General features: G+C 47.0%; 1 long non-coding RNA gene across 1 annotated transcript; it reads right to left on the bottom strand.

The window, feature by feature from the left end:
* Positions 1-8,092: 8,092 nt before the first annotated feature.
* On the bottom strand, positions 8,093-21,563 carry LOC113480864. The gene is made up of 3 exons (XR_003398549.1): positions 21,439-21,563; positions 17,730-18,183; positions 8,093-8,217 (listed from the first exon to the last, which is right to left on the bottom strand). It is a non-coding gene; the product is annotated as an uncharacterized LOC113480864 (long non-coding RNA).
* Between the last annotated feature and the right edge of the window lie 1,910 nt (positions 21,564-23,473).

Genomic DNA, 23,473 nt, shown 5'->3' with positions numbered 1-23,473 from the left:
CCCTGGGGTGGAAAAAAAAAAAAAGAGCCTGGCGTGAAGGTGCGGTGAGGTAGGGAACGGTGGAAAGCAAGGGAGAGCATGGCAGCCCTGGCACCAGGGCGCTGACCTCGTAGGCACGAGGGTCAAAGCACCAGCCAGCTGTTGCTTCGAAGCCTCTTTTGAGTCCACTGGCCGAAAAACCCATAACGAAGTGAACTTCGTAACAGCGTGTTGACTAATTGCAGCGAGGGATCTGCAATTAGGTTTTCAGCAGGCACGCGGTGGAAAGAGGGAGGAGAGGAAATGCAGATGCCGAAGGAAAAAAAAAAAGAAAAATCTTGGTATCAAAATAAACTCAGACCCAGACACGTTCTGAGGGGGGAGAATGGAAGAAGAAAGCATTGAGGGAGCCCTTCACAATATGGGGTTTGTTTGGAAAGACCTAAGCCTGCTGTACAGCAGCTCTCATGAAGATTTTGAACGTAATGAAGCGCTCTTGCCCACTCTTCCTCTGTTCCTCAGAAGATTATGATTGTTTGTGGTACTGAGAGGTCTCGGATGAAATTCATCTCCCCGCTCCCATGCTGTTTGCAGTAGCCAACATACTGCGGTGTGCTGAAACCCGCTTTGTCTATGGTAGGTGTTGGTCCTTGTTCGGAGAGCCTGCAGCTGACACAGATCATTATTTCAGTCTCCTTAAACCAGTGTAAAGTGCTTTCTAAAAAGGAGATCCCTTTTCCTCCTGCAACTTATAAGCAGCCCTCAGTCCCTGCCAAATGTTGGCCCAAATGTAGGTGAGGCCACATGCATGAGCTCAGAGGATGGTTGAAGCTAAAGCTAGCTCCATTTCTTTTTGCTTTTGATCTCTTCCCAGAGCTGGTTCACCACAGAGCCATGTCAGCACAGTGCATCTATGTTAATATTTGAGTTTGAAGCAACTCTCTAGCTCATTCCGGCTTACCATGCTGTGATTCACATCACAGGGGGATTTGAGAACAAATGAACTGAGCTGATCTGGGGTAAAACAAAAGCAGAAGAAGGGAGCACACCTAAAGCACTCCAACCAGTAATGGATGTTCATAAATGGACATTCGCTCTGCGGGACAAGAACACAACTAGCCCACAGTAACACCCCTGAAATACGTACAGCATGGATGGCAGGTCCTCAGCACAGCCGGACTGCTGGGTAAATCCGCGCCTGCTGTGCTGTCCTAGCTGCTGATGTAGACGTCAACGTGTGTGCCAGCAAAAGGGGGGGAAGTGAGGCAGCACAGGAATAAGCAGCCAGAGAAGGCAGGGCCACTTCTTCGGGGAGCAATGTCACTCCTGCCAGGTTCAAGAGACCATGAAATTGCAGCCACAGAGAAAACTGACAAACTCTGAAAGGACAAGGGATGCCCCAAGGGCAAAGGATTGACTGAGGTTGCTAAGCAAAACTGGAAGTAAAACCCAGGTCCCATACTGGACCACTGTCTCTCTATTCCCATCATGTATCTGGGTCTAATAAAAGGCCCAGAAGTAAGTTCAGCTCACGCCCCACCACTGCTGACCTGAAAACCTGCTCCATGGCTTTCCTGTGTGGAGCTTGGCGTGCAGCACCCTCTGAGCCTGTTTATGCTGAAAGCCATGTTGCAATGCAGTTACTTTCCCAAGCGGGTACCAGAAGCTCTCCTGATACGGAAGCAGAGAGCTCCCACATTTTCCTTCACCCCTTTTCGACAGATTTTGCATGTAGCTCTGTGCCTTGTATGCGTCTGTACTCAAAGCTTCATGCAATATTTATGCAAGGCTATTCCAACTATTTCTGTGCTGTTGTGCGCTGTGCAATGTAGACATTGCTTCAAAAATAAATTACAGCGCTAAATAAAATCTGTCTTAATGTTCAGATTTATTTATTTTGCCACTTATCGTTTGGTAGATTTCAGTCTGATTCCTCCCTCCCAAGTCACCTCTTCCACTCTGAAGAGTATAAAATGCTACTCATCTCCTGTACTCCCTGCTGATATTTTTGTGTTCATCCTTTGCAGTGCATCGGTTCCAGGGAGGAAAAGAAACACAAGAACTGCCAAAAGAGTCAACTGCCTACATCACGTGGAGAGGAGAATGCAGCTTCGACTGAACCAGACTCACTGCACGGCTAGGATCAGCAAAGGGGAAGGGAAATCTGAAAAAGAAGAGCTCAGGTTTCACTCCATAGATGGAGGAATAATAAGGTGCCAGAGAAGCAGTGGGAATGAGGAGGCTGGACAGCCCGGGAGAAGGAGATGTGTGAGTGAGCAGCCAGCAAGAAATGTCAATTTATGTGAGTAATAGAAGGAAAACAAGATGTGGCCTAAGACACTACAAGTGAGGGGAGGGCCACAGAAGACTATTCAAAAACTAGGATGCAGCTCAGCAGAGTGTAAGTCGTGGAGACGAGGGGAGGGAAAGCCTGGACAGATGGGGTTTGAGGACCAGAGAGTATGAGCATGAAGTACAGTCCCTTTAATTTACTCAGGAAGATGCTGTTTAGAAAATAACAAAGAGTCCATAAGCGGCAAGAGCTGGCCATAGGTGGGGGAATATAGATGAAAGACAGACCAGAAGAGGACAACAAGGTGAGAAGATGGAGGAAAGGATGCCTTTGCTAGGTATCGTTCTCAAGTAAAACAGGTATTTTAAGCACAGAAGGAACAAGAGACTAAGACTGGCTTCTCCCCTCTCAGTTACACTGCAGCTGATCATCCCAGTGAAAAACTAGTCAGAGATAAGAGGGAGGCCCCAGTCCCCAGATTAGCTCTGACTGGACAGCCTTTGGAGGCCTTTATCTCAGCAAACCAAACATCTCAAAACTCTTAGCAAGGGATAAGTAATAGGACTCTCACATGAAAAAAAAAATCTGAGTCCAGAAGTGTCTTCCATTCCTCTCCTGGTTTGTGGCAACAGCTGAAGGACTTGCTCTTACACTCCTTTGTAAAGTTGCTATTCCTTCACTGGGGTAATCAGATGGAATTCTCCAAAAACAAATACTCCCAGATTCCCCATCCTAAACTCTAACATAGAAACTGCAAGGAGGGAGGCATTGAGTTATCCGCAGGGAAGGAGAAGAGACGCTGACTGAGGAGCTCCGTTGCTAGGATGTTACGAGAGGTGTAATTCTGGCGGGTACAGAGGCGGTTATGAAATGGCTCATATTTGATGATTATCCCGGATCATCTTTTATCGTTATGCTATTAGGTGGTAGAAATGCTGCGTTCATATATAGGGAATAAAGAGATGGTCTCTGCCCCACGGAGCTTACAAGCCAAGAAATGCAGGTGACTGCCACTGGTAATATAAAAGGAGCCCTGAGAAAGTAGTGGCTGGAGTGATGGGTGGTAAATCCAAAACACTTTGCAAGGGGCAAGAGTTTCTGACCCCCATCTCACCAGTAGTTTCCTTCCCGCTGGGAGTGAACCCCGACATCCCAATGCGTGCATTTGTCTTTCCCTCTTCCACCTGATCATTGCTGATCATTAAATTCAGTTTCGATTAAATGAGGCCAATTAACACTTGTTACTTTTGCTAGGTTCATTTCTGACCAGTCACACTAAAACGAGTGCAGAAAATTGCAGAAATTATGAGGAACATTGCAATTCCCTGTTTGTAAAATGAAAGCAATTGCTTTCCTTGCTTATTGTAACACATCCCGATGGAGGCAGGGTGATATGTTATGTGGAAACATCCACTTGGGGACTGTACTTAAGACCCACAGCTGTCACTACGCCTCTGATACTTTATTTTAATCTATTCTAACGTTAATTTTCTAAGCATTTCTAAATTGTATTGGATAATGTAATAGGGTATAAATCTTATCAGCAAATCAGACTGACATCAGTTTGTGTTATCATATTACCATGGTTACATTATTATTACAAGTGAACCTTGCGCTCATTACTAACCACAAACAATCCTAGCATATAACCTAAACCGAAGCAAAATATCCTGGCAGTGTTTCCATTTTTTGTCAAACAAACCCAATTTCTCTGGGTGATAGGTAACTGCGGCACATCTATGATGCATTTTACTCTTCTCAGACTTCTGCAGCCTACATTTATTTCCTCGTGTTTGTACAGCACTGAAACATTTCCATGCTGTCAACAAGACACAGAGGCCAAATTCCTTAAACGTGGAATAGGATCTTTAACACAAACTCAACGATATTCAGATGACAAGCACTACCCCAGCCTGTCAAAACACTACCATGTCTGTATTGTTATGGCAAAAACTGCTAGTGACTGCTACATTTGGAACCACTGACAACTTGATTAGGTCCCCCAAGGGACCAGTTTCCCCTGACTCTGATCTGATCTGAGTGTGGTCTCCCACTAAAGGACACAGTCCCACTTTCCCTCATCCCCCAGTGCCCATGTGCCAGGTGAAGGGACAGACATTTCACTGCAGTGATCTGACTCCCCCGATCTGACATTCAAGATGCTGGAACTGGCGAGGACAGCGATGCTGTCCCTTTCCCTGTTCCTGACTGGTAGTTTGGGCACTTCCTACATTTGGCTATTCCTCGGCTGCAGATCATTGTCCCACAGTGCAGGGACCATGGCTGGAAAACAGATCACTACCCTGATCCACGTTAAAAAAGAAAACAAACTTCTTTCCTTTTTGTTAACCCAGATATTTCAGTGATCCACTTAAGCATGAGCAGTTGCACTGGCACAACTGAGAAGGCAGAGCCATACAGGAATGAAGAAACAAGAGCAGGAAACCCTCCAGCAAAAAACTCCATCCAGAGGGAATGTGGAAGGAAGGATGGACTGTTTGCAAAACAAGAACTCACCCAGGAGGCCATGGAAGAGGATGCTAGACGACAGCTGCTTCTGGGGAAGCAACATTAGAGCTTCTCCAGACATTCCTGTCAGACTACGAGCCATGCAAAGACATTCATTTCCTTTTTGCAGGCAGCAGCCCATCTGCTGAGTCGGGAAGAGGACTGATTTTGAAATACCCATTGCTGCCTCCAATGGAGTGGTGTTCCCCCAAGGCCATGAAAGACCCACTTCTGCTTAGCAGAGGAGCCAGAGCAGTGCAGAACGTCTGGAGGGCTGGTGAGCCCCAAGCCCGGCGAGGTGTCGCAGTGCTGCTCCAGGTATCAGACTGGCAAAGAAGATGCCGAACTGGCTTGTAGTCCCTAGATTAGGGAAGATGTGTGAGAGAATTGGGTGGAAAGCCAGGCAAGATCAGCTCCATTTTTACCTGTTTAAAGGGTAAGAAAGGGTCTGATACGCACAAGATGGGGAGGGGGAACATGGAGTTAAACAAAGCAGTATCACTCACTCATGACGTTCACAGCTGACAAGAAGCAGAGCTTGAAGCTACCCCCCACCCCCACCCACCCCCCTCATTGGTCACTATAAAGAAACTTTACCAGCATTTTAACAAATCACCTAATACATCATGTCCTAATGCTAACTGGTGGGGACAGCATTCCCTCCCCAAGCTCATGGACACTGTTCAAATGAAGTCAGAGCTGGACTACTCCAAGTGACACTTTCTTTCTCATTTTTCTTTTTCCTTTCTCTCTCATCACCAAGCTGATGATGTCAGCTGAGTTCTGTTGCGATTACTTTTGATTCACCCTTACAATATCATGTCTGATGATCTGGTACTTTGACTCCTTTTCTTCTCCTAGCCTGGGTTTCATATTTACATTTAAAAATGCCTAACCCTTGGTGACACAGTGTTCATCTCAGCACATCAGGCCGGGAACAGCCCTCACCAGCATGGCCTGAAGAATATCTATGAAAACTGTGAATAATCAGCCACTGAGAGTGGAAGAATAGAAATGATGGACTTAAATTACAACTTGAGATTTAGCCTGGAAATTATTCCCAGCAGAAGAAACTAGAACAGCCTGAGGATGGGAAAGCTTCTCCATGATAAGCTGTCTTTGACAAAAGGTTGGGCACAGATATGTCAGGATCGATAAAAGACTCTTCAATGGACAACACTCATGCTCTTCAGGTCCCACATTAAGGTAGGCTCCAATGGCAGCCAGTCCGGTAGAGCAGAAGTCCATGCAAAGGCCAGACCCAGCCCTACCACTGGCTGCCTTCCCTCCTCCTCTCCCTCTGCCTTCAGTGCTCGTCAGCTCTAGAGAAGCACACATCCTTGCTCACCAGGAAAGGGAGTCCCACCATACTTGTGCTTGGCCACACAGAGATCTCTTCCTCCTGCCATCACCAATAGCCCTGACCGAGCTTCAGAGACTTACCCATGGCAGCTGCACAGAAAACCACTCCTGCTGCTGAGCCCTGCCTTGCTCTTCCATGTTGCTAAAACCCTTTGTCCCCCCTCAAAACCCACCTGTGTTCCCCTCACAGCCCCACATGCCCAGCAGCCCTGCTCTGCTCCAGATCTCTGCCAAGAGGAGGGAGGGCAGAGTGGGTCTCACCTCCAACCCTCCTTCTTCCCTGTGCTGCACAGAAGGATGTTCATGTAGGGGTAGGGAGGAGGGAGGCAAAGTGCAGCAGAATAAAAGAGGCAACACTGGGGCCAGCTCTGCTTTGGGGTCACTGCAAAACCACGGTAACTTTGCTACTATGAGTAAGTATGGCAACAGCTCTCCTGTTGTGCGGTAGTGTGGCACCATTTCAGTCTATGTGAACACTTACCCCATACAGGGCTAACCTAGACAGTGAATATGTGGTCAGTAGTGGAGGTGCAGCAATAATGACAGCTGTGTGGCCCAAATGTTTTGTCCCGAAGGGGCCTATACACTTCATGCTCTCCTTGCTAGCTGAATCATTGCACCTACCTCAGCACACGTCCATAAACAGCCACAGCTCAGCATTCAACTCAGGACCAAAGAAGTCCATGCTCGAAGTAGTAAGCCCTTTGCAGAAGAAAGGACATAATCTGCGGTACAATTTGCATTCAAAGTGCCTGCGAAGGCAGAGCTGGCGGTAGTTGAGCTCTTTGGATGGCCTTGGGACCCCTCAGCTAAAGCCACGTGATGGGAGCCTGGAGCTGGGCAGAAATGCTCAAGGGAAGGCTTTCCAATCAAGCCTTTCTGCACGCTGTGGGAAGCTGAGCAAGATCAAACTGTGCCTACAACTCATTTTAGTTCATACAAACCTGACAGCAACAGCAAGGACTTTTTCTTTTTTTTTTTTTCCTCAGCAGATTCTAACCCTGCAGCCTTTAAAGGAGTTCATTCAGCCTCAGCTGATGCTCCCTTGGACAAAGGCCTCTTTACATCAGCTCCACTGCCAGAGAAAAATGGCTCTTGCGTATGAATCAGAGGCAACCTGCATGTATCTTGTTTGCACCAAACAGCACATTTTATGAACTAGCTTTTAATTTTCTTTTGGGTATGGGCAAGCTGAGGTGAGCAAAAAAAAGTAAGGTCACAAGACTTCAGTGGCAGAGGCAGAAGAGATTAGGTGTACCATCCCCTGGCATTTGGGCTCTCCCTTTAACCCAGGAGATGTCACATGTAAAGGAAGAAGGCTCAAAAGACCTTGTGGCAGTATTGGTCTGCTAGATGGTCCTCAGTGCATCACTTCACTCTCGCTATCTCACTCTCCTGTTCTTTGCATCTAAGAACTAGATTTTGCATTTAAGAACTTAGCCTAAAATTTTCAGCTTTATCTCCACACATTGTGTCCCTGTCTTCTACACTCAGAGGGTTAACGGGAGTGAGTATCATTTTGTGTATAACAACAACAGGTCAAGGAACCACTAAAAAAAAAAAAAAAAAAGAAAAAAAAACCCCAACATAAATCTCTTTGCCTGAAATAATTCCCTTTCTACTGTGCTAGGGAGAACAAACACAGACCTCTTGCTGTTGCTGTTGTTTAAGGCACGTGCCTGGAGGAAGGAAGGTGTCACTGGCTCCAGGCTTTGCATCAGTGAGTCCCATAAAACTTGGAAGGTCAGGTGTGCAGTCACGGAGCCTGTGACACATAAACAGCAGGACCTGAATCAGAACAGATAGAGCTCCAGAGGGACCTGCTGTCAGTCTCTGAGCTTTAACTTAAAACCTGAGCTGAGAAACTGTCCCACATGAAAGGCTGGCTTTGAATTCAAGTGCAAACTGACCTGCAGTGGTACCTGAATCTCTGTTGTTCTCATTGTTCCATCATTTTTGGGGTATTGAGCCTCTTATCAATGTTGTCTTAAAAGGACATATCCCTTTTCAGTCTGCTTTAATGAAGGCTTTGTCCTAGGAGAGCACCTTTTCTGTCAATCCAGGCATCTGCAAACCTGCAAGAGAAGAGAATGACATTCCAATTTTCAGAAATTTTTGGCCCAAAACTTTGAATCTCACAGACGAACTGTTGCTTCAGGGCACGCTGCACCTTTGCATTACCATTTACTGTATTAGCATCAGATGTGCAGACAGGAACATTTGGGTTTTTTTAAAAAATAGCCTGCAACAGCAAGGCAGCACTGTGATTTAGTTTCAACAGACGTTGGCATTGGAGATCAAAGCCTCTCTCTCCTATGGCACTGCTAGTCATGGGACAGCACTGCCAGCCCTGTCCCGGGACCAGCTCAGCAGCCAGCCTGCCTGTCCCTCCAGACCTGGGAGAGGACACAGGGGAGGGAGGGCTGCATCTGGTTTGTCTGGTAAAGGCCACTCCAGTCCTGCGATTTTAATTTTGTCTTTCCTTTAAAAGGAAACCTAGTTTCTGGTAACCATTTTGGTGCCTCTGCAATAGGCTGAAATTGTTGCCCAGAACTGTTCCCGCTTTTCAGATGATTACCTCCAAGTGGCTCTCAGATTCCAACTGTTAGTCTCATGAATAATGTATTTCATTTCAAGCCTTTCATCTGTGCATAAGTTTTCCATCTATTTCCATCCTGGTCTCAGACACTCTTTTTACCTGTAAAGCAGAAAAAGTTGCTATTTTTCCCACTTCTTTCTGGAGTCTCATTTCTCTCAAACACTGCTTGCCAGTTCCAGCTCTTGTGCCACCAAAACGCTATTTCAGGGGATGAGGTTCATATCCACCCTCTTGCTGCAGACTTTTGGGGACACCTCCTTCCCAGCAGCATCTACGTTGGCTGAAAAGTTCAGTCCCTGCAGCTACTCTCTGTTCCCTGCTGTTGGTGACGGATCAGCCAGCTCTGTTACTGTGATCACTCCCTAACCCACGCCACCCACGGGGAGCCAGCTTAGCTCATGCTCACCCACTCCTTTTAACCAAAGCGACTTTAGGGGCTCTCACACCAAGGAGAAGCTGGTTACAAGGAGCAGCACAGCAGCCACCAAAAGAGGACATCGGACGGCCTGCAGTGTGCCTCTTCAGTTGGGCCAGCAAAAGAGCATCACACCTCGACATCCCGGTATCGTTGTGCTGCCTTGAGATCACCGATGGAAACTGCAGGACAAGCTGAACTTCTCCAGCAGTTGTGCAGGGGCGTGCGTTAAATATCCATAACTCCCCATCCTCTCTTGCATAATCACCTGGTGGCCAGGGACAAGTCGTTTAGATGATTTGGAATAGCAATGAGAGCAGATTTAGAGGAACAAGCCTTCAAAGCAGGAATGCAGAGCTCAGCAGTCAAACATCCAGCAGTATCTGGATGCCACTTCTTTTCCAAATCCTTTCAGATGCAGCCTAAGGGGTTAGTATTGACTTTAAAAGCCAGGGGCCCTGATTCAACAAAAACAGCTAAGCACTTAGTAACATTAAGCACATGCTCAAGTCTCTTCCTATTCAACAAAGCACTTAAGCACATAGTTCACCCCTCTTAGATGGCCCAGAACCAAAACACTGAGTTCTCCGAATTTCTTCAACCTTTATTTTATTTTGGAGGAGGGACAGGAATTTAAACCTTGAACTATGTTTTGCAAAGGGTCCCTATTTGCAAGTGAGTTAGACTCCAGCTCCAGACCTACACACCCAAATTCTGGCACATTCATATTTTGAATTGGGATCTGAATTTTTCAGCTTGGGCCTCGCTCTGATCTGTGCTGACGTTCATTAAAGAGAGTGAACTGCAGGCAGGGAGCTGTTAAACTATGTTTCTGTACAAGGTTTAAATTGATGATACATTCCCCAGCTCCACCGAACTGAGATGCAAAACTGAGGCACCACCTCAGTGTGTGTCGTGCAGATGCTCAGCCTGGGAGCGTGCGGGATTTGCAGACCTCCAATTTGGCTGTTTCTCCAAAAATTTAAACCCACCACAGCCCATCTCTGTAGCCCAACAACCAGAGTCATGTGAAATCCTCGGCCTTTGGTTATTATTAAAATGCCATACAGCATTCACTTAGTGGTTGCAGAGGGAAAGTGCAAAGGAGCGAGCCCGGCATGCTGCGAGCCCGCCGGGGAACGCAGCCGAGGAAGGGGACTGACAGCCAAGAGGGAGAGCCTGGATCTGCCTCCGAGCTGTTGTTTCAAGCTTTTGGCAGACTGAGAGAAATGTCACCACATCACTGCTTTGCGCACATTTCCAAATGTCGCTGCTTCCTCTAGCACCTTCTTTCCCCCCCCCCTTTTTTTTTTCTGTTGTTTTTTGTTTTCTTTTGAATGTTGATTTGTTTATAACAAAAACTGAGATCCTCCAAAGCAAAGCAGCAGGCATCAGGAAAAGTAGCAAACAAATAAATCAAAACAAAAACATCTGGGCCATGTGACCAAATCCAAGCCCGCTTCCCGTCTCACACCAGTGCCAGTCACATCTCGGTACATGGAGCTGGACTCTTCTCCTCTCTTGCTTTGGCAAGGGAGCTCCAGGGTTGCTGGCAGGGCAGAATAAAGCTATGAAATAAAAGGCCAAGCTTGCTCCAGCGAGACTGAAAACAAATAGACTGCCAGTTGTCTGGGCGAGCAGGGGAGGTGGTACTCAAGACATCTAAGGCAGCAGGAGGAGGTGAGAACCCTCCCATAGGCATTACCGATTGCCTGGAGGAGGAAGAAAATGAACCTGCTTAAAAAGAGAAGGCAGAATTCAAATAGCCACATTGTGGGCCTGCCAGGAAGAGCATCACTAGAGGGTTTGCTTATTAAATGGTTGCCAGAAGGACAAGAGGAAGAAGGAGCATCCAGCCAAGGGCTATAGGGCCCATAAAGAGGCTGTCAGTTTGGTCCAGGGAACCAGCAGGCCCTTTCTTGCTGGTCATGGCAGCAAGGGCACCAGGAAAGTCAGAACATCTGGAGGGGCTGATTCACTCAGGCTTCCCTCCGCCGCTGCTGGGGACTGCCAGACATCCAGAGAAACAGCTCTTGTCCTTCGCAGGCAGCAAGACTCAAGGGGAGTCTGGCACAAAGGCTAAACATGAGACTGGTAATGAGGAGAGGCGAGGCATGGCAACTGCCTTGTGGGCAATACCTGCCCGAAACCGGCCCTGTTATTTGGCTTTCCACTGTACCTGCTCTGAACAAAAGCAGGTGGGCTGGAGACACCAAGCATGCTTCATTTGGGTGGCAGATAAAAGGGCTGCAGTAAATGCCCCGTCTTACCAAGCAGGAAGCAGAGATGGGGAACCCTGCCCAGGCTAAGACACAGAGCTGGCATGTGCACACAAATCTTGCTAGTCACCCTCTGGCACTACTGCCACAGGATCAGGCTCCTTCACACCACTGGATGACACAGTTAGACAGGGATTCCTCCTGGGAAAGATCAGACTTGGAAAACTTGGAAAGAAAAACAAAAATAATTTTAAAAAATATCAATAACTCTTGCAGCCCAGCAGCACTTTAAGAGCCTGTCACGCTCGGCTGGGCTCAGCCGTGTCGCTGGGAAGTGGTGCTGTCAGCCACCTCTCCTCATTTGCAGTGGCAATGCTGAGGTGTATGGGTTTGGCAGATGATTTCCCAGCCTGTGCAAATGGACGACATCCTGGTGTAACGAGCTCTCGGAATTACCCCACTGCATTGCAAGAGACAAACGCAGCACCCTGCATTGTTGTGATGAGGCAAGAGCTTTATCTTTCAGGGACAGGTATGTGGAGGCACTAACCACAGCACAGTTGAGAGGGACACAGCATTGGGAAGGACTGGATGGCGAACGTTGGTACAAGAAAAAGGGTTTGGCTCCTGGGTGTCAGTCATTGCCCTCGAGGCCGTTCCCTGTCCTTTCCCATCCTGCTGTGAAGCTAAAGCAAGATAAAAGGTGGAGAGAGAGGATGGACCCATCCCAAGAGCCCCATCCAGACCGTAGGGTGCTGGCGGGATTGTGCTAGTCTGCTCAGACCTTCCCCACCACTCCTCAGGTGACATGTCATTTCCAAGTGGGTGCACCACCCCTACATGTGGATGCAACCCTGTGTTTACCACAGCAGGTAATGCACAAAGCCCAGATGATCAACACTGGCTGAGCCAAGAAGCAGGGGAAAAACTCCAAAGAAGCAGGGGAAAAGCTCCAAAGCAAGTTACACTCTCTTGTCTTTCCCAACCACTCCCAGCAGGTTACCCAGGCGACCTTTTAACTAAAGTGACTGAAAATCATCTTTCATTCTTGTCCTCTAGTATGTACACTGGCTTATTTTCTACCTTACAATTGCAGAGTCCATCGGAAACATGCAGCCCTTGAAGAGCACACGATGTCTGCAGCAGCCACCCTGGGAGATTTATGGGGGCAGCAAGCTCTTGGTTTCCCTGGTCACCCTCAGAGGATTTACAGCCCCATGCATTGAGAATGAACAAAGACCTGCTGTTCCTCATCAGAGACCTTATGATTCTGTCCGTGGGGAAGAGGCTTCAAACATAGATAACCTTTGCAAGAAGGAATAGCCATTCCTGGAGGTAACATGAGAGATAGGCAGAAAGAAAAGCATCCACAGTGCTCTGGGAAATCTCAGAAAATGAAGCTGGGAGTTTGCGTTATTTGTAAGGGTGAAGAAAGCTTAGTTGTGGGTCAGCGGGAGGAGGAAAGGAGGTTGGCAGCAGAGTTTGTTCGTATAAATTTGGCTTCTGGGCCGATTTTCTCTTGGACATGATACAATTAAGAGTTGCTTCTGTACAGGACTCGAGTTCCAGCTTGTTCTTCTATCTACAGAGCACACAGTGCCTTGAGGTCTGCACCAGTAGTCTTGGAGTCCCGTTTTGAGTGGCCTACGCTCTTTGATATACAGACACGAGGCACCTACGGGCAGTTTTTGGAGTACAAGGGCTGATAAACTTTCAAAGGCTTCTCTGGAGCCTGTGCACTTTGCCCCTCCATCTGTGCTGGGGTTCTGAACTCCCTGTAATCAAGAAGAGCACTACCAGCAATACTTTCTAAAAGACTCTTTGCTGCACAGCTGTGACCTGTGTAGTTTTCCTCTCAGCTTATTATCCAGTCTTAAACGACTGGCATGAGACATGCGCTCAGCCAAAAATACTTGATTCTGCTAATGGATCTGACCATGAATCCCACGCGGCTCTTTACTGTACCCTTTGTATTGGAGTCATCAAGGAAGGAGGAAGGGAGGTAAACAGTAATTACTATGCAGATTTCAAAGAGAAGTGCATCTGCGCCTTTGGTTTCTGCTTTGTTTGGTGACATCTTCACAGGACAAAGTGGAGTTTTTTTCCTTAACCTTTAAATTAGCAGGGGAAGTATGAATTTGTTGTGATACTAATTGTCATAGGCATTAAAAAAACCCCACCAAACAAACAATAACACCATTCTCTGGGAATGAAGATGCTGCATCTCAGTAAGTGGCTTCCTGGAGGAATACATCCACAAAGGAGCAAATTCCCATTCTAATTACAAGGGAATCTCAGAGACAGGCTTTTCCATGAAGGAAACATAAAGGCAGAGCTGACACGTCCAATGCATATATTAACACTAACTAAAGACATGGAAATTAATTAGATTTATTACCAGTCACAGCTGCAAAGATGGCTCATTTCTAAGTTTATTTTACAGAAAGTGGCGGGAGGAGTGGGATTTAATAGTCATCTCGGTTAAGCTAATGAGCCAAAACTAATGGTCTCTTCTTGTTTAGAGAGGCCCCAGTTCAGTGGAGCACCTAAGCATGTGTGCAGCTCTCACCGTGATTTCCAAGGGATGCTTTGCATCTGCTGGAGTGTTTGGTGATGAGTAGGATGCTTACAGATGCTTGCGGTCTGGGTGGGAGAGGAAACATTTTTCTGAATGGCAGTCAAAATCAATGGCAAGATGAGTTAGGATTACCCCATGTTATAATTTCTTTCCAGAAGAGAGGAAATAAAAAAAAAAGACAATGAGAAACTCAGTGTCATGAGGAGTTCCCCAATGTCTTTATGTTCTTAATAGGAAAACGCACTTAGCCCAGCAGAGCACAATCTTTTCCTTTTTTTTTTTTTTTTTTTTTTCCCCCCCAGGTTAGTTTTCTGCTATTTTAACAAGCTAAACCATCTTTGCAAGGGGTCAGATCCATTCCCAAAGAAAGCCATAGCTACCTTGTGATGGCTTCAGCACGTATACCACCAAGACAGGAAGCCAGGAGCCCAGCTGCAGCTTGATACTGGCACCAGTGTCCCTAAATCACAGCCTCCTTCATGTCTTCTAGGTCACATCACTTGAAAGGATGCTGAAAAGGTGCCCAAAGGAGCTTTCAGAGATTCCTCCTCTCCTGTAGATGAAGAAAACCAGAAGGTGTTCAGTGGGGAAGATGACCATGGGGGTGTCATTTGCAAAGCACTTATCTCACCTCTCCAGGAGAGGGTTTGGAGGATTTTGGTAGCTTCCTTCCCAAATTGGAAACCAATTTTCTGAGGCAAAGACAGACTGCCTTAGGCAAGGAGGTGTTAGACTAACAACAAAAGGGAAAGGTGCAAAGAGGAAACAAATGGAAACTCATTTAGCACATAATGAAGGTGCCGACAACAAAATTAATCAAAGCAAAGAAGGAAGTAGAGAGAAATTCTTTCATCACCTATCTACCAAAGGTAGGTCCTGGCTAATAAACGGGAACCAGTGTTGTACAGGCAAAAATCTGGCCTAGCTGGAGAGATGGAAACCTGGTGGGAAGCTAATTGGAGTGTTAAAATCATGGCTTTTAGGAAGGCTGAAGTGGGGACGAGATGAAGAACCGTTAGAAATCGGATCACGAGCATCCAGGTCATTGTACTCAGTAGTAAATTAATCTGAAAATTGATGGCTCAATCATCTAAAATAGAAAGCAGAAAATAAACCAACCAGTATCTGCAGTGGAGCACAAAATCAAACCTGTGAACCATCTGAACATCTCCCTGAGCAGCTGCCAAGGGCAAGGAGGGGAAAAGGACCAGATTGTCGTGGGGAAACTTCAAATGGAGAAAATTCTGCGGAAAAGCTGCCTCCAGCGCTGAAACAGCTTCCGTATTTGTAAAGATGATGGTGATTATTTCCTACCTCAAAAGAACTCACATATCCAACAGGGGAGAATTGTATATTAGACCTTTTTTTTTCTTGGCAGATACAGAGAATTTGATCACAGGACTAAAAACACACAGTAGCTTAGGTAGGAAGTGATTGCCACTTGAAAACAGAGTAAGATATTGCCCTGCTGCTCTCCCAGGCTGTTGTTACAAACCTGAAAACAATCTTGAGCCAAATCAGTTCAGAGAAAGAATTTAAACAGGAAAGGAAAAAAACAACCAACCAAACCACCCAAACAATAAAACAACAAACCAACCCAAGAATAATAATTGGGGAATACTGAAGAATGTTTCTGTATGCTGACCAAAAACCACAATCCAACAACCAAGAGTGGTCAAAACAAGAACCGCTCCTTCACCAAGAGGAGAATACAAATATCCTTTATGAAACAAATGGGGAACAGGGAAGCTGAAGGCAGTGAATACAAATCAGAAAGTGCAATCTATAGATCATCCATATGAGAAACAGAAGGGCACAAGAAGCAGAAGACAGCCAAGAGAATTAGGGCAATTGCAGCTTTTTTTTTTTTTTTTTTTTAAGTACAGGGAAACTTCTTGTTTTCCATGCAGGGGGCAATAACCCTACAGAAAAGGCAGCAGTGTAAAAGCAACGTTTTTGGTGTGTGTCCTTTGAAAACAGCCAGATGGTAAGGTTACATCATATGGGCTGATGACATACTTTTCACTCCAGTGGTAACTAGGGTGATCGTTAGACAGAGACTAGATATTTGTAAATAAACGGGTTTGTACACCCTGCAGCTAGGCAGAACTGTCTATGCTGGGCTTTTACCTTGAAATTTCCCGTTGCTGCTTTGTTGAGATGAGCAACACTGGGAGTTTCTGTGCAGAGGCATGGGCCAAAAAGTATGTTAGGTAAGATGGGTAATGCAACACCTAAAACACAGGGAGTAGCCTTACAGTAAATCTCTCCCATATCTCCAACGGTAGATATGAGCCAGTTATACCATTGGCAGACAGATCTTTCCCGTCCTCATAAAGAGCAGTGGGGTTTGCCTCCTGGATGCCAGAGATTAAATCTCATGAGGAGCCCATGCTGTTGTTACTGGACGCTGCCTTTGGAGCGGTGAGAAGGACCAGGGCTTTGGGTGGGACAGGATCGTGCTGACACTCCCCTACAGCTCCTGGGCTTGGGACTCACTGTGGGATCAAGTGTTTGCCTTTCCAGCTGGACACTCCCACACGCATTTCATCTGGGTTTGTTAACAGAGATTGTTTATTGCAAAGCCAGTTTAGAAACTCCATATAAATAACCCTCAGCCTCTTCCCTGCTATTTAGCAGAGCTGCAGCCCTCCAAGGAGCTCCCAAAACATCCTCAGAGCTGCCGGAAAGGCACAGTTAAGTCACTGAAACCCTTTACTGATGGAGACAGATCCAGAGGAAGGGTGAGCCCAGGGCAGCCCGATGAGCACATGGCCAGGCTCGCTTCCAGGACAAGGCACCGCTCTGCTCTCCACCTCCCTGAGCGAGCCCATGCTGACCACCTTCCCACGCACGTAGGCAGATTCTCCTTTCAAGATGGGGGGACTGATGCTTCATGGCACTGCTGTGTGATGGTGGCCATCCTGCTACTGACCCACAAATCTGTCCCCATTTCCACTGCAGTTGCATGGAAATCAGCCCGTGTAAACATATTCTGTAGGCCATTGTTGGCTCAACAGTCAATAGTTGAGCTGCCCCACTCATGGTACACGTGCACAAGTGTGTACTCTTTGGTATCTTCAAATTGCAGTGTCTCAAGAAAGCAGTAAATCTATGGAGAGTGGCACAGGTCTGCTGTATTTGTGCAGAGACAAGTCTCTAAATGATGTCCATACACACCCACCTCCACTTTCCCAGAAAACGCCTGTTACACCACTACAAAAAAACCCCTCAGTTATTAACTATTAATGAAAGCATTCTCCCAAGAGGTGGGAAGGAACAGGAAAACCAATGAGCCCAACCCAGCTTACCAGAGCCAGAGATGTGGGGCGTGCAGTGCCAAGCAGCGATTGCTGCAACATGAGCAGTCCTGAGTCAGTAAACAGAAGAGACCTGGCCTGCTGAAAGAAGAGTCTAAATCCCATCGGTGTATAGCTAGGGCCTGGCCGAAAACTTCAGTACAAAAAACCAAGAGCAAAGCTACATCCCTTGAGTCCACCATGAACCACAGCATGCTCCTGGGTGCTGCTGGCTGCAGTATATCAGTTCTTATTACTGCAGACCGTTATTTAGCAAGGGAACAAGTCAATGGAATAGTATACTCCAGATTCATTACTGTCAGTTCACTCAGAATTATGTGTATTAATGACCAGATTATATCTGTTTATATAATACAAATTACCATAGAGTGACTGCAGGCATTGAAGCGCTCCTTGTCTGTTTGACACACATAAATAATGGAGGAGCTCACGCTGCATTTGGTACACATGACTAACCTTTTATCCCTGGCACCCCGGTGCAGGCTGGAAAAATGACTCGGGTTTCAAATTCCTCGCTCCAGCTGTCATTAGCCTCGCAAAGCGTTAGCGAATCGGTGGCTAATTGATGTCCTTGTTGGACATTATTTTATTAGTCAGGCCTGGTGAGCATCAAGTGGAATTTTAATGCCCTTCTATCCTTGGGTCCACGTGGCCATAAGTGTTAACGCTTGTAAATAATTACTGCACTCTAAGAGTTTTAGGAAGGGGCAAATAAGTTGTCCTGTGGGTTTGGGCTGCTCCAGATGCTGTTGTGACCAACACAGGCTCCTGGCAGAGGTGAGCTGAGCTACCCACAGGTTGGAAGGAACAGCCCAGACCTCGGTCCCCCAGCGATGGTGGTTCATAGGGTGGTTTATCAACCAGGTCTGGGGTTCACATCATCCTTGGGTGTGGATGGTCCTCAGGGAAGCTGTCATGGGGAAAAGGGAGAAGCAGGAGTTTGTAAATAGCCTTGAGAGAGGGTTCAAATGAAGGCTCAAGGGATGAAGCTGTGCCACGCTGCCCGGTGCTTGTTGCTGCACCAAAAATACATCGTTGCATCAAGCTGTGCCCAACATGTGGTGAGGAATAAAGGATTTTCACAACCTGCTGTGAGCTTCTGGCTTGTCTGAAAACCCACGTGCCGGGTCACGGAGGGGTTGGGGCTTAATGGCTGTGTCGCTCGTCGGTCGGGGCACCGAGTGGCAACCCCGTGCTGGTCTTGAGAGCCTTTCGGCAGCAAGACCACAGCTGGGGGGCCCAGAGCGAACTCAGACCTCTCTGTGAGCGTGGGGAGGAAGGTTTCACTTTGACAGTCTGCATGCAGAGCATGTTGCTTTGAAAATACTGGCCCTTTTGCTTCTACTTTTTGCTTTAAAACTAGTTAAACAGCCTGAAAATGAGCATAGATTAATAAATCAAGGAGAAATAAATGGGTTTGCTCAGGTTAAAATGAACATTTGGGAATGTTCTCCTTTTTAAAATGTCATCAACTTTTTTTTTCCTTTTTGTTTTTTAACAGCACTGGGAAGTCTCCCATAACAACATCTACCGAGCTCAGAGCTGGTGGATGTCCTCAGCACCATCCCCTGCTGATCTCTTGGGACTTATCCCCTTTCCTTTCCCTCCTTTGCCCGTCTCTCTGTAACCTCTCTGGGGCAGGAATTGTCTCTTCCTACATGAGTATTCTGCATTTGTTCTCAAACAGAGCCTCCAAGGTGACAACACAACACAAAAAATAAATAATTTAAAATAAAACCTTCACGAATCTCATGAGATCCTTACTCCAGCCCTGCTTACGTACTGCACGGGCTTTCCAGGAGCTAAGTAAAAATGAATAAAGAACTTGGGCACACCAGGCTATTCATACATTAGGCAATAATTATAATGTATATTAACTGCCTGGGTGTTGAAAGAGTCCCAGCATGAGATTGCTTCTCTAATAGGAGACAGAAGTGATAAAAGACAGTAATAGATTGCCTTTCAGATGTGGAATTAAAAGCAGCAACTCATTAGATTATTTTTTTTTCACAGCCTCTAATCGCAAGTAGCTTCTTTTCAAGTCAGATTTCCATTTCCAAGGCTAAGCTCAGCAACACAAACAGAAATTAAAGAGAGGGGGTCCTATTCTGACCTCCCCAGCATCACAGGAATGGGGAGTAACTGCGCTCAGCTCAGCAGTGCTGCCCAGCCAGAGCGGGAGCCCAGGAGCCAGCCCACCTAGGCAGCTTTCTGAAGAGACTATCATCAAAAGATCAGGATTTGGCAGCCTTTTTTTTTTTTTTTTTTTTTAAATGCTAGCTGCAGCCACTAAATTTCCTTTTTTAAGAGATAGCCTAGAAGATAAAGCTTTTGAATTAGAGCAATCAAACAAAAAAATGAAGTTACTTCAAAGCAGTGGCAGAGATTCTTAAAAACTGACATTTCCACTTACTGATCCAGTTTGTCTCTAGCAAGGAATGCTTTCCAGATAAGTTTGGCTGCTGTTTTTAAAAGAAAAGTATTGAAAATGGGAGAAGAAAAAGCTGGATTTTAGCTGAGCTGGGAAGCACAGTAAATAACATTCATTAGGTTCTCCTGGACAGTTTTAATGACTCAGAGTTTTAAATCGTTCATTCAGTATCTTTACAGGCCAAAATACAGTATGGTTTCAAACTCAAATCCTTTGGCAGGAGCTGCATAATCCATAAAACATCTGAAGCAGGGAGTACAGGGAGAGAGGAAAAGAGGTATAAAATCAGGCTGGGAATGGTGTCGCTGGTCAAATTTCATCTAAATCAGCCACAAAGTCCAGTTTTATCTGTATCGATGGCACCTAAAAATAAAGTAGTCCAGAGCACCTCCCGTCTTCCCACCCCCAGAGCCAGGACCAGCACAACCACGTGCAGGTTTCAGCTGCCAGCACTCCCAGAGACCCCAAGCATGGGTTAACCAGGTTTCACCGCCTGCGTTTATAGTAGCTGAGCTCTTAAACACAGATGGTGATTTGGATCCAGCAGCACAAAAGCTGCATTTTTTTTCCACTGTTCTGTCCACCTACCCTGGATGGGGAAATAAGCTCTTCAGCAGGATGAGGGTTTTCACAAGATTCATGCACAAAGCCAGACCTGGGGTTTAGGGCTAGTTTAAGTCTTCCAAAGTGGTATGGTCTGTGTGCCTTGGGAGTAATCCCGCTGTGTCGTCCCAGGTGGGGTGCAAACGCTGCTAGTCCTGGCAAGGGGAGGGGTTCAGGCAGCCTGGACTTGTCTGTGCCTCAATGCTGCTCCTGGGAAGCTGTGGGAATTGAAGGCAAAGCCCCGCAGCACGGGGGTCATGGCTCTCTTCAAAGAGCATGGGGATGCAGGGAGTGTCTGGGAGCTTTTCTGCAGCCCAGGGGCTGGTTTTGGGTGCACCCCCATGGGGTATAGTCACAGCCACCGACGGGGAAGTCCATCCTCTTGCCCAGCTCTGTTAGGCTGAAGCTGGTTATGGTGGTTTATCCCACCCGTAGCATGCTCTGATGCCAGTGAAAGGGAGTTTTCAGGGTGGTTTAGTGCCTGAACATGCAGAATCGTGAAGTCCATACCCACAGCCCAGCACAGCCGTCATTGCAGGAGCCCGTCTGGATGACGGGAGGCACGAGCTCACACAGCACAGACCTTGCAGGAGCAGCAAGCTGTGACACAGACCAAGTGACACCAGCTCTGCCCTAAGTCAGAGCCCCTCAAACCAAGCTACGGTGGCACAGGGGCCTGCAGCAACACCCGGACCTCGGCTGTGCCAGTGCAGGGGGCAAAGGATTGGTGTCCTGCGGGACAGAGACCCAATGCAACTGGCCTGCACCATTCCCCACAAACCCCACTGCTCCACCTGGCAGGGAGGGAGCAGGGAGAGGGCTGCACTCTGCCAGCTGTGAGGGATGGAGAAGTTGTGGCAGAGCATTAAAGGTGGCACCTGTTTGCCCAGGGGCTGTTTACAGGTATCTCATCGCTGGCCCTGTCTGCAGGGACACACACCCGAGCAGGGCTCCTTGGGGAAAACACCCCGTGGAGGAGATTTTAAGGAAAGTCTTCATCCTTTTGGGAACTGGAGCAGGCTGGGGGTGCTGTAAAGGCATCAGCTCCCCCCGGGGTGGGAGGCTGGAGCTGAGATTGTCATTTTGGTATGAAAGTGCTTGGGATAGGCATGGTTGGGGGCCAGATCTCACCTCCAGTGGTGTAAATCAGGAGTGCATCCACTGCTGAGCAAAGCAGAGCCGTGCCGTTTGTCCCAAGGTGATGAGATGCAGGGAAGATGCTTTTCTGTAGGTTGATTTGACAAACACGCTGGTGTGGTTAATAGACGTCCAGGAGAGGCCTGTGAGGGGAAGGAAGAGAACGTGCAGGATTTCCCATTTATCAGCTGTAACCACCTCCTTCATCTCTGCTGTCAGACAAGGAGTTTGCGGGAAGGTGCTGTGGTCTGGGCAGGAAAGGGATTTCGTCCCTATCACACCACACTGCGGCACACCAGGCCGTGCTGATGGGTTGCCTGGGTCCGAGGTTCTCTGCCCGGATCAGGCTCTCAGCCATGTGAGTTTAATTGCAGCAGCATTGCAGCCGCGTGGATTACCCAACACCCTCAACAGCTGGATATTGAACCTGTAGTCAAAACCAAAAGCCCACAAATACAGAGCCTCTCACCACACTCCAACTTGGCTCTGCTCCCCAACTCGGTTCATTCCTCCGGAGATAAAAGGCTCAAGCCCTGCAGACATTTACTTCACAGAAATAAGATCAGGACCTAAAAGTAGCCATTAATCCCCCTCCTCCAAAAAGTCCCCATGGATTAATTTTTGTTGCTAAATGCTCTCCCTCTGCTCCCCCTGCCTCCAAGTATCCTGTTGCATGGAGAGCTCTAGCACAAAAAAAATGCACAGCTGAAAATGAAGCACCCCCTGAGAAAACAAGGAAGCCAACCCAGTAGTGAGCCCTTCCCTTTACTGCCCCATGTGCTAAATCCATTGGAGATGAGCAGTGCAGACTGAGAAACCCCAGGACTTCCCATTCCCTCGCTCTTTTATGATTACACATCCCTGCTACGAGAAGGCAATAAAATCCTGCAGCCACATCAACAAAATTAGATCAATTCCACGGTTACACATCCGCTTTTAAACCTGATCAAATAACTCCTCGGCCTAAGGAACCTGGGGAACAGCTCTTTAAAAGAAGAACGTGAAAGGAGATGGAATCGAATTAAAGATTCATTCAAATTAAAAGGTTCAATTTTAAAAGAGGCAAGGCCACGCGAGAAGGAGCTGGGGAACTCATTTCTTAATGAGCTCGGTGGCAGGAGTATCTTTAATAATAGATCTGATGGGGGAACCATGTAACCCAGCAGCGCACAAGGCATTTCCCTCTGCACCGCAATAAAATGAACGGCATGTGTCCCCTGTGCACAGGTGGTTGTTAATGCTCTGTCTGAGCCCGAGATTAAATTTCGGTGACCAGAAGAAAAATGTGGCGTTAGTTTTACGGACAGGCCTGCTGATGCTGAGCCAATAGCACAGGGGAGAAAGTGCCCTAAAAAAAAAAAAAAGAGAAGATAATGAATATTTATGAAAAAAAATGAATAATTCTACAGTAGGATGAGATCCCCAGTAACTCGGCTGTGCCCCTGCCTGGTCCTGATTTGAAAACAAACTCAGCAGTAGAAATGCTGCCTTCTTCAAAGTACAGATGAGGATTTAAAAAAAGGGAAAATTTTTCCCCAGGCTCTGGCCTTAACTGCTGGGGCAGCTACTTACAACATGGACAGGACTTTTTATAAAAAGATCAGGATACATAAGGTGTGTGTTGTGATGAGCAACCAGGCCATTAAAACGTGGTTATCGCTTAGACACGTCATTTCCCCACAATTTTATTTTCCAAATGAGATTACTCTAACTTTTTCTAGGTGGGGGAGCAGAAAATAAAAGGTAGCTTACAGCTATTAACCTTTTCTCTAAAGCAAAACCCCTTACATTGCAAGGAAAACGCAAGTTTTGAATTAAAAAAATGTAGTTTAAGCCCCTGATGAGGGAGCTCTGAGCTGACAGCCTGGGTTGGGGGGGTGATACCTCCCCCTGCCCCATTTTGGGAGCCAGCACCCCAGAAGCCTCCCAGCCCTTCTTGCCAGCTGCAAGCCCTCACACTCATCAGTACCCCTCCCTGTCCGGCGGCTGAGGTCAGGCCATGCCATGTCACATGGAAATGCAGGGAAAC

Source organism: Athene cunicularia (assembly GCF_003259725.1).
Source record: "Athene cunicularia isolate RWA chromosome 5 unlocalized genomic scaffold, athCun1 chr5_part1, whole genome shotgun sequence".
NCBI lineage: Eukaryota > Metazoa > Chordata > Aves > Strigiformes > Strigidae > Athene > Athene cunicularia.
The sequence above is the reverse complement of the archived record's forward strand: the minus strand, read 5'-3'. Positions and strand labels throughout refer to the sequence as shown.